The following is a 12,752-nucleotide window of genomic DNA, read 5'->3' on the forward strand; positions in this document are numbered from 1 at the left end:
TTAAATTTTTTATTTGGTGTCTAGAGTTCATCTTGCTGTGATGATTTCATGATAGTGGCTGACCTGATAAGAAAATGACAGGTGAAATTCTGTGACAGTGACTGCGAGGAATGCACAGGGCAGGAATTGGCCCTAGCTAAACATACAGAGCCCCAGGCCCTGGTTTACCTACTAGCACTCAGGGGAACACTGATATTCAAGTTTCACAGATGTTTCACAGAATATTCTGTGTTGGAAGGGACTCAACAAGGATCATTGAGTCCAACTGTTGAGGGAACAGTATGGGGACCTTGGTGTTATTAACACAGTGCTCTGACCAACTGAGCTAATTTCATTAAAAAGTGAAGGGAACATTAGGAATTACTAAGAAAAAACCTGAGAACAAAACACATAATCATTTAGGTGCTGTAGGATCAGTGATGTCACCACAACTCAAACACTGGCTGCACCCAGTGTTAACCAGTGGAGTCAAATGTTCCCTTAACTTCAGAAGGTATAGCAGAAGAAGAGAACAGAAAGCTATAAATGAAGGCAGGTGAGGGGTATGCTACAAAAAACAGCTGTCACTACTGTGACTTTTTACAATACCTTGCACAGAGGTGTCTTCCTACAGCATCATCAGAGTTGTGGAACTAGTTGCTGCAGGACCTCATGGTCACAGTAGGAGAAAATAGGTTCAGAAAAGGATTATACTTATTAGTAGAGGACAGCTGCATCAGAAACTATTAAAAATAGTTGTCTGAATGTAACCTCTCTCTCAGGAAGTCCAGAAACACCTGCTTGACAGATTCTGTGAGAATATCAAATGTATACACACCTGAATCCTGGGCACCCTGTCGTTTCTGGAGACACTGCTGAATTGCAGGGATGTCTGACCCAGGCAGTCCTCTTATTTTTAAGGATTTAAATGTGATTGGCTTTCCTTCTTTCTAAATAAGCTTTAGATCAGGGAATTTCACTTAATTCCCTGGCCTTTTACAGTTGGTAGGCACAGAACAATGCTTTGCAGGTTTTGCACAAGTTTTCTGTGTCTGGAGGCAAATGACTGCTTAAGTGGTTTTAGCTGTCACTGAGTCATGTCTTTTTCCAGATACACAATACCATCACATAGTTAAAAATCCGTGGGGCAGAAAAGAGACTTCAGAAATGGAGCATTAAAATTCAGGTGGTGATTGGATGCACTTTATGTGGTGAGTTTGTTTGGTGTTTTATTTAGAGATAGAAAGTATTAGAAATACACAACTTCAAAGGAATGCACAGACTACACAGGGGTTATTAAATAACTCAAGCTGTCCCACTTCCCAACAGAGTGCCAAGGGGGAGACAGCTGAGTGTAAAAGGTTTATAGGAAAATAAATACCTTTTCTTTCTGTAGCATTTTTTTTTCCTGGCAGTTAATGCTGTTACCATAGAAAAAGCCCTATATAAACAGGGATAAGATATAACCCAAGACAAATGAAGAGATAAAAGTCTTCACTCTGGAGTTTCAGCTCAAGTAAATTCACACAAAGCCTCACGATTATATCTTACTTGCAAAGTCCAAGTTTTGAATTCCCAGTCACAGGGTACCCCTGGGCAGACCCAATGGTGGCCTCAGGGTACTAAGGTAAGGAGAAAGCAGAAAGCCTTCCTTTCCCCCTACCACTTTTAGAGATTGTTGGATGCACTGACAATTGTCACCACTTTTGGCAACCTTAGTTGCCATTGCTATCAGAGCTATAGCAGCTACATGATGGTGGGGACTGAAAAAAACATGGGAGGAGATAGGAGGAAAAAAGATGTCAAGTGAAGCAGAGGGACTGACTGGGTTATCAGAAAAGGGTGAAGGCTAATTTGGGGTTTGGAAGGCAGCATATATTTAAGGGAATGCTGTTTTCTTCCTTAGAAAAATGAGGGGATTCTTGGAAATAATGAGAGGATTTTTATACCCTAACTGGAACTGCAGTGTATTATCTGCTCTTAGGAAAAGGGGGAAAAAAAGAATATTTGGTAATTACAGACAGAAATGTCCCAGTTCTATTTAGTTGTGTTCTCCATACCTTGTGCAAACCTAGTCTCTAGGTAGATAAGCCTCCTCTCTGACCCTCACCAACCACAGCCTGCACAACAATTCTGATACTTGCTTCAAATCTTCCTGCAGCCCTCTGTGCCATGTGTGAGGGCTTTGAGCAGCATTTGGGGGTGGTCCCAACAGCCCCCATGGGCTGGAGCAGCACTGAGCTGCATTTCAGCATATTGCTCTCACAGGACTGCTGCCTTTTTTGCAGCAGAATGCAAGGAAGTATAACACTGGCATTTATCAAATGTCAAATAAGGTAACTCATTATCTGACACATCATTACATACTTTAAACATTACTGGAAAAGGAAGAATTGTTGGGGCATAAGACAGCCCATATTTGAGTTCTGCTCAAGGCAGCAGTACTATGCCACATAACACATCTTTGTTTAGCTCACTGACTATTAGACAAATGCTTTAGAAAATAGTGTGATTAGAGATCTGAACAATAAAATCAGTGTAAATAATGAAGGGTAGGAGTGGGGAGAAAGAGAAAAACTAACATTGTATCATCAGACAGCAATGACACTGGGCTTTGTGCAGTGGTTTTGTTCTCTGCCTCTTCCTTTGCCCTCCCTGAAGTGATGTGGGGTATGGTCCTCCTTTATGTTATAGCTTGTCCATGGGCTCCCAGTCCTTGGAGAGAGGAGGTGACAGGGAGGTGTAAGGTGGCTGCCCTGGGTGACTGGAGGTGCAACAGTGGAGAGCTGGTCCCAGAAGGACAGGTGATGTGGAGAGGCCCACTTGTGCTCCTCCCTGACTGCAATCCCCTCTCTCTTTCTTCTCACACCCCTCTGTTCACCTTGGAGTCCTTCTCCTTGCCTGTGCTCCTAGTTTGCTCCTTATCACTGGGAATATGTACTCTGAGAGATAGTGACTCACAGCAGACCATCATAACTCCAAGCATCTGTAGCCAAACAACTGCTACTTATTTGTCCAAAGATACACAGCAGGAAAATAAAAGAGATTAAATTCCTAAAACATTGCTCATTTAAGTCTTCGTTGAAGTATATAGTTTTTCTCATGAAATGTGGTCATATCTGACAGCCTCAGAGAGACCCCACAAGCTCAAGATCTCACAGGCTTGGCTGTGAGAGCAGCTCCTTGGCAACTTAATTAAAAACCAAGCCCTTCTTCTGTGGAGGAAGCTTGTGATGTTAATCTGCCTTAGGAAAATGAGTTGTTTAATTATAGCTGGTAGCTGAAAATAGTATCTTTCTAACCAGTGCTTAGAATGGGTTGCTGTTCCCTGCCTCAGAATGTCTTATTTAGAGATGTCTTATACCTGTCTGTGTTTTATCACTTCTAAGCAGGTCTTAGAGCCAGCCATGTGGTAGGATGACACATGAAGCAGATAAACCACACAGTATATAGGTCTCTTCTGTTTTCACAGATACACAGAATCAGAAGACCAGATTTTTTTTCTTTGGATTTAAGTAAATAGATTTCTGTTCAAGGCAACTGTGAGGGCCAGAAGTTTGCTCTGGAACATGGAGCTAGATATACCTATCCTTGCAGAGCTGTGCAAATGGAGAAATGGTAGAAATACTTCTCCTCCATCCTTGCATGAAAACTTTGTAGAATGCCTATGGTAGCACTTGTAGGCTGCCAGGCTTTGTCCTGGCCACCCTTTCAGTTATGCCAAAATCCTTGTGGGAGCTGTGGTGGCTGAGGTGGGGCTGATAGCAAACAGTCCTTTGAAAGGTGATAGTGGTTTCTGTGAAGGCTTTTACAGCATATTTCAGAGTTTTATCAGATTGTCCTATGAATAGGATGTCTCCAAAACGCATGTAAGAACATCAGCTGCATCCCAAGTGATCTAGGAACACATGTACCTTGAGTCACTGTCATAGTTCCGATTTTAGCAAGGAATTTTTCTTTCCCTTCCCCCTGCCGTGTGTGCCCTGTGTATAGGCCATCAGGTAGCTATCAGGTGAACAAAAGAATCGGCCGGTCCACTAATGGCCGAGAGATCAGTCTCCTAGGAAACAGGCAGATGAAGGATCTAAAGTCTACTTTTCTCTCTCGTCTCCGGGGCAATGGGGGAGGAGGAATTTTGGTGTGCTGGGGGTGTGGCTGGCATGCAGGTTGGGAGGAGAGGCTGGTGTGCCAGTGGGCTCGGGACCTGCTGCAAGCTGCAGACGCTGCCTGGTTTTTTTTCCTGTCGGAGGGGAGTTTGCTGCTGCTCTCTGCTCAGCTGTTGCTGGCTGCAGGCCCTGCTTAAAGTGAACTCTAACCAGCTGAAGATCATGAGTTTTCTTCCATTGGGAGAACTTTCTGTTTGATTGCTGGTTTTTTTCCCTTCCTTTCCCTTCCCCCCCCACCACCACTCCCTCTCTCCTGTCCCAGTGTGGGAAGGGAAGGGGAACCGAGGGGTGTGTTTGTTGTTGTTTTGTTGTTGTTTTTACTGGACGCTACAAGTTCTGCACCTCCAGTGATCCAACAGCGCCACCTGGTGAATGGTACAGGACATTACAAGTTTTGCATCTCTAGTGATCCAACAGCGCCTCCTATTGACTGTGGTTGGAATTGCACCAAGGGGCACAAAAATTGAACTGTTTAATATTCCTTTTGCAGGTTTATTGGTTTGTTCTTGAAGGGGATTATTGGTGGGTATAGGAGTATTGCTTGGTTGTTGTACTTGTTTGGGTTTTTTTTCCGTGTTTCTGTTAATACACGCATACCTTTTAATAAAGGGCTGTTATTTTCCCTTTTCCATAATTTGTTTTCCTTCAATTGGAGCCTCTTAATTCTGGATTTATAATTGCTTAGAAAGAGAAGTTTGGGTCTTTTCTCCTAACTCATTCTCAGTAAAAGACCCTTATCTCATTTAAACTGGGACAGTCACTTGAATGAAACATCTCCTTGCCAAGGAATATAGAAAAGTGGCTTTCCCATATTGTAAGACATTATTATTTTCTGGCTGTGGTAACTCCCAGGGATAGCTTCCTCAGCTTCAAAGAACATGGGAGAAGAGATGAACCAGCCCAGCTTTGGTCTCCATTCTTAATTCCCACTGGGCAATGCTTTTCAGAGCTGCCAGCACTTGGTGTGCAATTTCTGACAGCAATCTGCTGTACGGACCATGTTCATTGTGCAATCTGCCTGGTTATCAGCATAGATAGTGCCATTTACTCTGAGCCTGCAGGTGTGTTGTCTCACATCCTAGTAGATGTTAGCACCCTTAGTAAAGCTCATGTTCAGTGAGCTCTTATAGTGCCTCAGGAGCAAATTGTTTTGGTGGTAACTTCTTGTTGGACATTCCTCCGTGTTGTAGAAGGTGAATGTCTGTAAGTTATTTGTTTTAACCACTTCCATCAGTCTGCTTTTCATTGATTAAACTGGACTGTTTGATTTTGATTTGACATAGGAATACTAAGGGAAGATTTCACTTAATGGACTGAGATCTTTGTCCTCAGTTTTCACAGCAAAGCAATGTTATTAAGACACTAAATTAAATACAGACTTTGAAGTCTCAGCTTTGCTTATTACATTTTTCTCTGTAATAGCTCCATTGAAGATAGTGGAAACATTCCTCTTAAATCAGAGAGACTTGGGTTAGGACATGAATTGTGGAAATCATCACAGAAGTCAAAAAGAGCAATGTGCACTTGCAGCCCAGAAAGCCAATTGTATCCTGTGCTGCATCAAAAGCAGCATGGGCAGTAGGGCAAGGGAGGGGATTCTGCTCCTCTACTCTGCTCTTGTGAGAGCCCACCTGGAGTGCTGCATCTGACTCTGGGATCCCCAACATAAGGAGGATGTGGACCTGTTGAAGTGGATCCAAAGGAGGCCATAAAGATGATCCAGGGACTGAAGCATCTCTGCTCTGGGGATAGGCTGAGAGAATTGGGATTGTTCAGTTTAGAGAAGAGAAGGCTCTGGGGACATCTTAGAGCACCTGACAGGCCTAAAAGAAAGCTGGAGAGGGACTTTTTACAAGGGTTTGTAGTGAAAGGATAAGGGGTAATGTCTTTAAACTGACAGATTTGGATTAAATATTAGGAATAAATTCTTTACTGTGAGGGTAGTGAGGCACTGAAACAGGCTGCCCATAGAAGCTGTGGATGCCCCATCCCTGGAATTGTTCAAGGCCAAGTTGGACAGAGCTTTGAGCATCCTGGTCTAGTGGTAAGTGTCCCTGCCCATGTCAGAGGGCTTGGAACTAGATGATCTTTAAGGTCCTGTCCAACACAAACCATTCTGTGATTCTATCATCACAGAAGTCATAACATTTCATGATGAAAATAAGGATGAGAGCAGAATCCAATCCTTGTAGGGTAACTCTTCTACTTCATAAAAGTAGCATGAATACTGATATAAATTTTTCCACTTTCCCTCTACTCCTTTGCAAAATATTTTCCATTTGTGGCTTGTGAAAGCACTCCTGGAAATCAGAGGGTTTAGAGAATATTCAGATTCAAGATTTTTACAGACCTTGGCTCCCAGGCTACCACTTACATTCCTGCCAAATAGCCCCTCATTTGAACCCCAGGAAAATGCTTTTTGAATATTCAGGCTTTTTGCTCAGCACCATAAGCACAGCTTTCCAAAGGACAAACAATCTGTAAATTGAGCCTGGCTGGATCCGAAGCAAAGATCTTATGCTAAATCTAAATGCTCCCAACAAAACCACATCTATCATTAGCTGGAACTAATGCAGTGGAGTTGAGTCAAGCCCCTTATAAACTCTTGTTAAAATCAACTGACACTAATGCCTCCTGCATGGATAAAACCTGAAACCTCATTTAGTATCTGATCAAATTAAGAATACTTCTTTTTGAGGCAGTCCAATTCAGCATAAAGTGAAGGAGAAGTGAGCTACTCAAAATATTTCCACTGGTCTGTCTGGTAATAGTAATGGCAAAGCTGACTCATGAAGTTAGAGACAAGAAATTCAAATCACAAATGTGATTGCCCTTTATTGCATAGTCTGAGTAAGAGCCTTTTCCTGCTGTTTAGTCCCAATGTCTACACTTGCTTTTTAAACACAGATAATTGCATGAGGCAGATTCTCCCCCACCCCCTGACTGGTAGTCTAGACTTAATTCATCAGGAATACAAAGATGAATGAGATGATGCATTCCAGTTGCTGCTGCTTAGAGAAATGTCTGCTGTAGTTAAAATGAGGATGTCTGGGGGAGATTGTTCTGCGATAGCATAAATGCAGTTGTGACACTGATTAGGTATTGTGTTCAGAGTTTACCCATAACCACTTCTTATACACAGATATTCTAAAAACTGGAGCTAACGGGAAAGTATATCTGCCCTGAAGGTTTTTAACTATCCTGTGGGTTCATGGAAGGATGGATCCCTGTAGCAAGAATGTCATGGTTATAATACTTATTTTAGCAATGATATCATAGCAGAACAACAGACCTTTCAATCTGCCACAGTCTCAGATTCATTTTCCTTATCTTGGCTTCTATGCCATGGCCATCACCATGGTGCTTTGGTACCTCTGCAAAATAGTTAACCAATAACTAATATAAATTCAGTGAAAGAGTAAACCATGAAAAAAAAATTAAGAGTATGCCTCCCTTACATTTTCTAAATTTTAAAATTTCCTTGAGAATGCACAAAAGATATTTGAAGTTTACTCTTCATTTTTTCCCCACCCCTGGGGAACGCTGCCATATGAGATTTTTGTTCCTCGATTGAATAGGAGCAACTCATTAGCTTATTCTGACCATTTGTGAGGAGTTATGTGTCCCTGTGTTCACTGGTTTCTCACAAGACAGAAAGATGACTCCAAGACCATTATTTCACAGTAAACTCACTTCAGAGTAAAGGCAAGGGTAACTGCTAGAGATTGGTTGAGGCTCACGTTCATGAACATGAGGCTCATGTTCATGAAAACATGAACATGTTGGTTTTACAGTCTGTATTTTGGATTTTTTGCAACTTTCAAAAAACAGTAAATGATACCTTACCAGAGTAGTTCTTACTACTTTTGTACCATAACCCCACTCAACACTAAGATTTCACAGGTGCACACTAGATATTATCTAAATTACTATTCAATTAAGTAGGGACAGACCCTTAAACTTGATAATTTATGGGTTTGCACAGAAAAACATGGCATGATTTAATCCCAGATGAACTAGAACTCTCCCAAAGGATTCCTGGGCATGGTTTGAAAAATAGCATGAGCCAGAGACTTCTCCCAGTAGACAACTGGGATGTGGTCACACACACTTTTTTAACACTGAGGATGCCAACCAACTGTGTTTGTTGGCCTTAGGGGTAGAAGAGGGACTCTAGCATTGTTCAATTCATCAATATAGATGATGGCAAAGAACATAGACCTCAGCTTGCAAGGGACTTCACAATGTCTTTGTTAGGAAGGCAGTTTAAGAGAAGACAGCCATGAGGTAGTGCTCAGTAGTGCATCACAGTTGGCAAACTGTCCTGGTTTAAAGCATTTTAATGATTTTGGCCTGTCATCTGAGGGCATATCACTTGAGTGATCTGACTCTGTTGTTTGGGCCCAAAGGTTAACAACATTTGTAGCCTACGTTAGATCTAAGTGACTGTTCCCTCTAACAAAACTCAGTATCTTCATTTGCAGAAAGCCATGATGAGAGTGCTCCCTTATTTTGGGTGTGCCCATGGAACGAAGAGGCACTGGGAAGTATGGACTCTGTCACCCCAGGGACCAGGGATTCACAGTGGTGCAGCTGGACAGTGCTGCACAGCACTGGCTCAACCCATTTCCCCTGGGATAAACAGGACAGCAGAAAGCCTTCTTCCTTTTCCCAGCTCCTTCTGTAAACCACTCAAAACAAAAGCAGTTCCCGTGGTCCCTCTGAAGTCAATCTCTTATCATCCTAACAGCTCCTAGCTGCCCTTTTTTTGCAGGGTTTCAGCCTCCAGTTCCTCTGAGCATCTCTAAAAGCTATTAAGAAAATGTTAAATACTTCTCTGCTTGCCTTCAAGTTACTCTTAGCTGGATTTTTGTGAACTCCATGGGAACATGGGTGGCACACGGCTGGCAGTGTTCATGCTTGTCTCTGGGCTGATGAGATTGCAGCCAGTGCTGGAGCTGGTGCAGGGGGCAGGCTTATGTTTTTATCCTGTCAGTGTAACAGCCAGTGTTAGCTGGGGTTGATTGATTTTAAGAGCAGCAAATTACTGTGTATTTTTAACGATGCTGCTTCTCTTTCTGAGATGGTAATAAATCAGCTTTTGAAATGGGTAGAATAGTCAGCTTTCTGATACTGCTGAGATTCAGAAACCTGTGGTACTACAAATGTACAGGGGGAAATTGCATCTTACCTACCTGTGTTGCTTGTGTCCTTAAACTGAATGGTTAGGTAGGAGCAGATGAAGATTTATAATAAATATGAGTGAATTTCGTATTTTCAGATGTAATAATGAGAAAGAATAATAATAATTATTAGAGTCCCAGATCTCATTAATTCATCTCTCTGATAAATTCTGTGGAATTAAAGAGAAAGAACACAAAATCCTAGAGCTTTTTTTCCCTACAATGCTAGATTTCCTCCTGGAAAAAAAAAAAAGTAGAAATGAGTAAAATAACTTATAAATGGGAGCTTGAGTTTGGAAGCATAGTACCCAAGGAGTCTGGATGTGGGGAAATGTAGAGGTAAAAACCCTGCATACTCATACAGTTTCATTAATGTTAACTGCCTTTCCTTTGTTTTCCTGCATTCTGGCACTACAGCTACCCTGGATAGCTGAAGTCGTAGGTTTCTCTGCCTGCACACAGCTCATTTTCTTCCCCATACCAGACCAGGTCCAATGAGGGGAGACAGGGGTATTTGAAGCTGTTTGCTCATTCCCTGTTCTTCCTAGCTGGCTTAGAGGAGAACCTGGTCCTTAGCCCCAAGAGCAGAGTGTGGTTTCCATTAGCACATCTGTGACACTGGCACTGGGATGAGTGATGACTCATGAGGACTGGGGAAAGAGGAAGGTGATAGGGTAGTAAGGCAAAGTAATTATGTGCTGCCTCATTGTCACAAGTTCATTTCTCTTATGTTCTCCTTTGTCAGTGAGGAAAGCAAAGGTTCTTTTCTTCAACTCACTGAGCCCTGTGTTAAAAATACTATGGTTTATCTTAACCATGTGTAGGGGGTTGACCCTGGCCAGACTCCAGGTACCCACTAAAGCCGCCCTCTCACTCCCCTCTGCAACTGGACAGAGGAGAGAAAAAAAACAGCGAAGGATTGATGAGTTGAGATAGCAACTGGGAGAGGTCACTTACTGATCACCATCACGGGCAAAAAAACCTCTAAGTGGGGATATTAATGGAATTTATTACTAACAGGGTCAGAGCAGAAGAGTAAGAAGTAAAATAATCTTTAAAACACCTTCCCTCCATCTCTCCTTCCTTCCAAACTCTACCTCCTCCACCCCAGCAGTGCAGGGGGACAGGGAATGAGGGTTACTGTCAGTTGTAGTTTCTGCTGCTGCTCACAGAGAGGAATCCTTCCTCTGCTCCCATGGGGTCCCTCCCATGGGAGACAGTCCTTGATGGGCCTCTCCGGCATGAGCTCATCCCAAACTGCTGTCCCGTGGGTCACTCCTCCATGGGGTGCAGTCCTTCACAGATGAGCTGTACCAGTGTGGGTCCCCCACAGGGGCCATAAGTCCTACCTGGGAAAAACCTGCTCCAGTGTGGGCTCCTGTCTCCATAGGCTGCAGGTCTCCAGCAGGACCTGCTCCATCCTGAGCCTCCCATGAGGTCACAGCCTCCTTCCTGCATCCACCTGCTCCAGTATGGGCTCCTCCATGGGCTGCAGGGGGGTCTCTGCACCCCGATGGTCCCCCATGAGCTGCAGGGGCACAGCTGCCCTGGTCTGCACCACAGGCTGCAGGGCCTCAGCTCCAGAACCTGGAGCACCTCCTGCCCCTCCTTCTGCACTGACCTTGGTGTCTACATTGTTGTTCCCATGTTCTCACTCCGCTCTTCCCTGACTGGAATCTTTCACTGTGCAATAACTTCATGTTCTTAGCTATGTTATCACAGAGGTGTTACTGTCACTCCTGCTTGGCTTGGCCTTGGTGAGCAGCAGGAAGCCCGTCCTGGAGCCAGCTGGCATTGGCTCCACCAGGCAGGGGAACCTTCTAGCAACTTCTAACAGAAGCCACCCTTATAGCCCCCTCCACTGCCAAAACTCAGCCACAGAAACCCACTACACCATGTTTCCATAGTCCATGTTTTTAGATATCTCAGGTTTTGGCAGCTACCTGTTTTGTTTCCTCAATACCCATTGCCCCATGATTTCTCTCTTCCACCACTCTCCACACAGATCCTTTCTGAAAGCCCTGTCTCTTGAGATATTTATTGGAAATTTGCCTACAGATCACTTCATGCCCAGGAGAGGACCAGAGGACATGCTGTGTGAGGGCAGCGTTATGACTCCCCTTTCTCCTGTGCATTCTCTGTTCAGATATCAGCAGGCCCTCCTAAGGACAGGGGTCCTGCAGCTTTCAGCTGGATTTGAAAAACCTCTGGCTCAGCTCTCAAGGGTGTGAAATGGAGTGGTGGGCAACAGCCTGCATGCAGCCACTTTCTGAGAAAGAAATAACACTGTGAGAACTGGGGAGAAGCCCCTTCCCTGTGTATCAGTGAATTGCTTGCATCCTTTACATGTGGGAATTAGCAGCTTCTCCTGGTTTTGACATCCTCACATTTTTCCCCTGCCTTGTTCTGGGATATTTGTCATCCTGTACTCATTCACCAGCCTGTCATGCAGATGAAGCACTTAGTTCTCAGCTTAAAGGTTTTCACATCTAGAAAAAAAATTCAAGAGGAACAGCCTAAAAAGTACCTCTTGATAGAAGGGGCACCACATGGTGATCAATGACAAAAGCTACCAGGAGGTCTCTGCCACCAAAACTGATGAAGCTCAGTATGATGGAGGGACAAAGGAGACTTTCCCCTCCGGGGAGGCTTAAAATGACACGCCTCATCTGCATGCAGTAAGAGGGAATGAATTTTAGCAGTGGGAAAATGGCTTGCTTTAGAGATGATGACCTTCTCTCTTGGTCCAAAACAACTGAATTAGGAACTGTCAGAAGCTGCTTAACTTGAACATCACCTTCTTTGAAGAAGTGTTGTAGCTTTACATTGGAGTCTTAAGACCTAAGCAAGTTGTAAGCTTTGGGGAAAACCTAGAATTTAAAACATAAAACTTCAAATGTCTCAACTTGGGTGAGGGTGACTCCATATCACCTGCTGCCTCAGCATGACAGTCACTGTGCAATCACCTGGGGCACCAAGCTCCAAACTGCACAAACCATGAGTGGCAGGCAAGGTGCAGTTGGTCTGTTTGCTGCTGTCCAGGCCCAGTTCTTCTGCTACCTACACCAGCATGCTCTTAGGATAAAAGAAACAGTCATTCACCAGTGTAACCAAGAATAGACCTTGATCCTGTGCCTAAAGGAAAAGGAGCAAAAAGACCCCAAACCTTCTCACAGGTGGGGGAGGGGCTGAGCGTCTCTGTTCTGCACAAGTTTCAGTAATTCTTCAGATTTTGCCTCTTAATGAAGTAATCTCAATATCTCATCAAAAATCACCAAACCATGTCCCAGGAATAATGATGCCAGCAGTTTGGGGTGAATTAATAATGCATTTTACCATTTCTTTAACAATTACAGCTCTATTTAGAATGGAGATGATTATATTGCTATGCAGTTTTAGAATGATAAATCGTAGGATATTAAAA

Source organism: Myiozetetes cayanensis, unplaced genomic scaffold (genome assembly GCF_022539395.1).
Source record: "Myiozetetes cayanensis isolate MyiCay16 unplaced genomic scaffold, myiCay2020 scf2-11, whole genome shotgun sequence".
Classification (NCBI taxonomy): domain Eukaryota; kingdom Metazoa; phylum Chordata; class Aves; order Passeriformes; family Tyrannidae; genus Myiozetetes; species Myiozetetes cayanensis.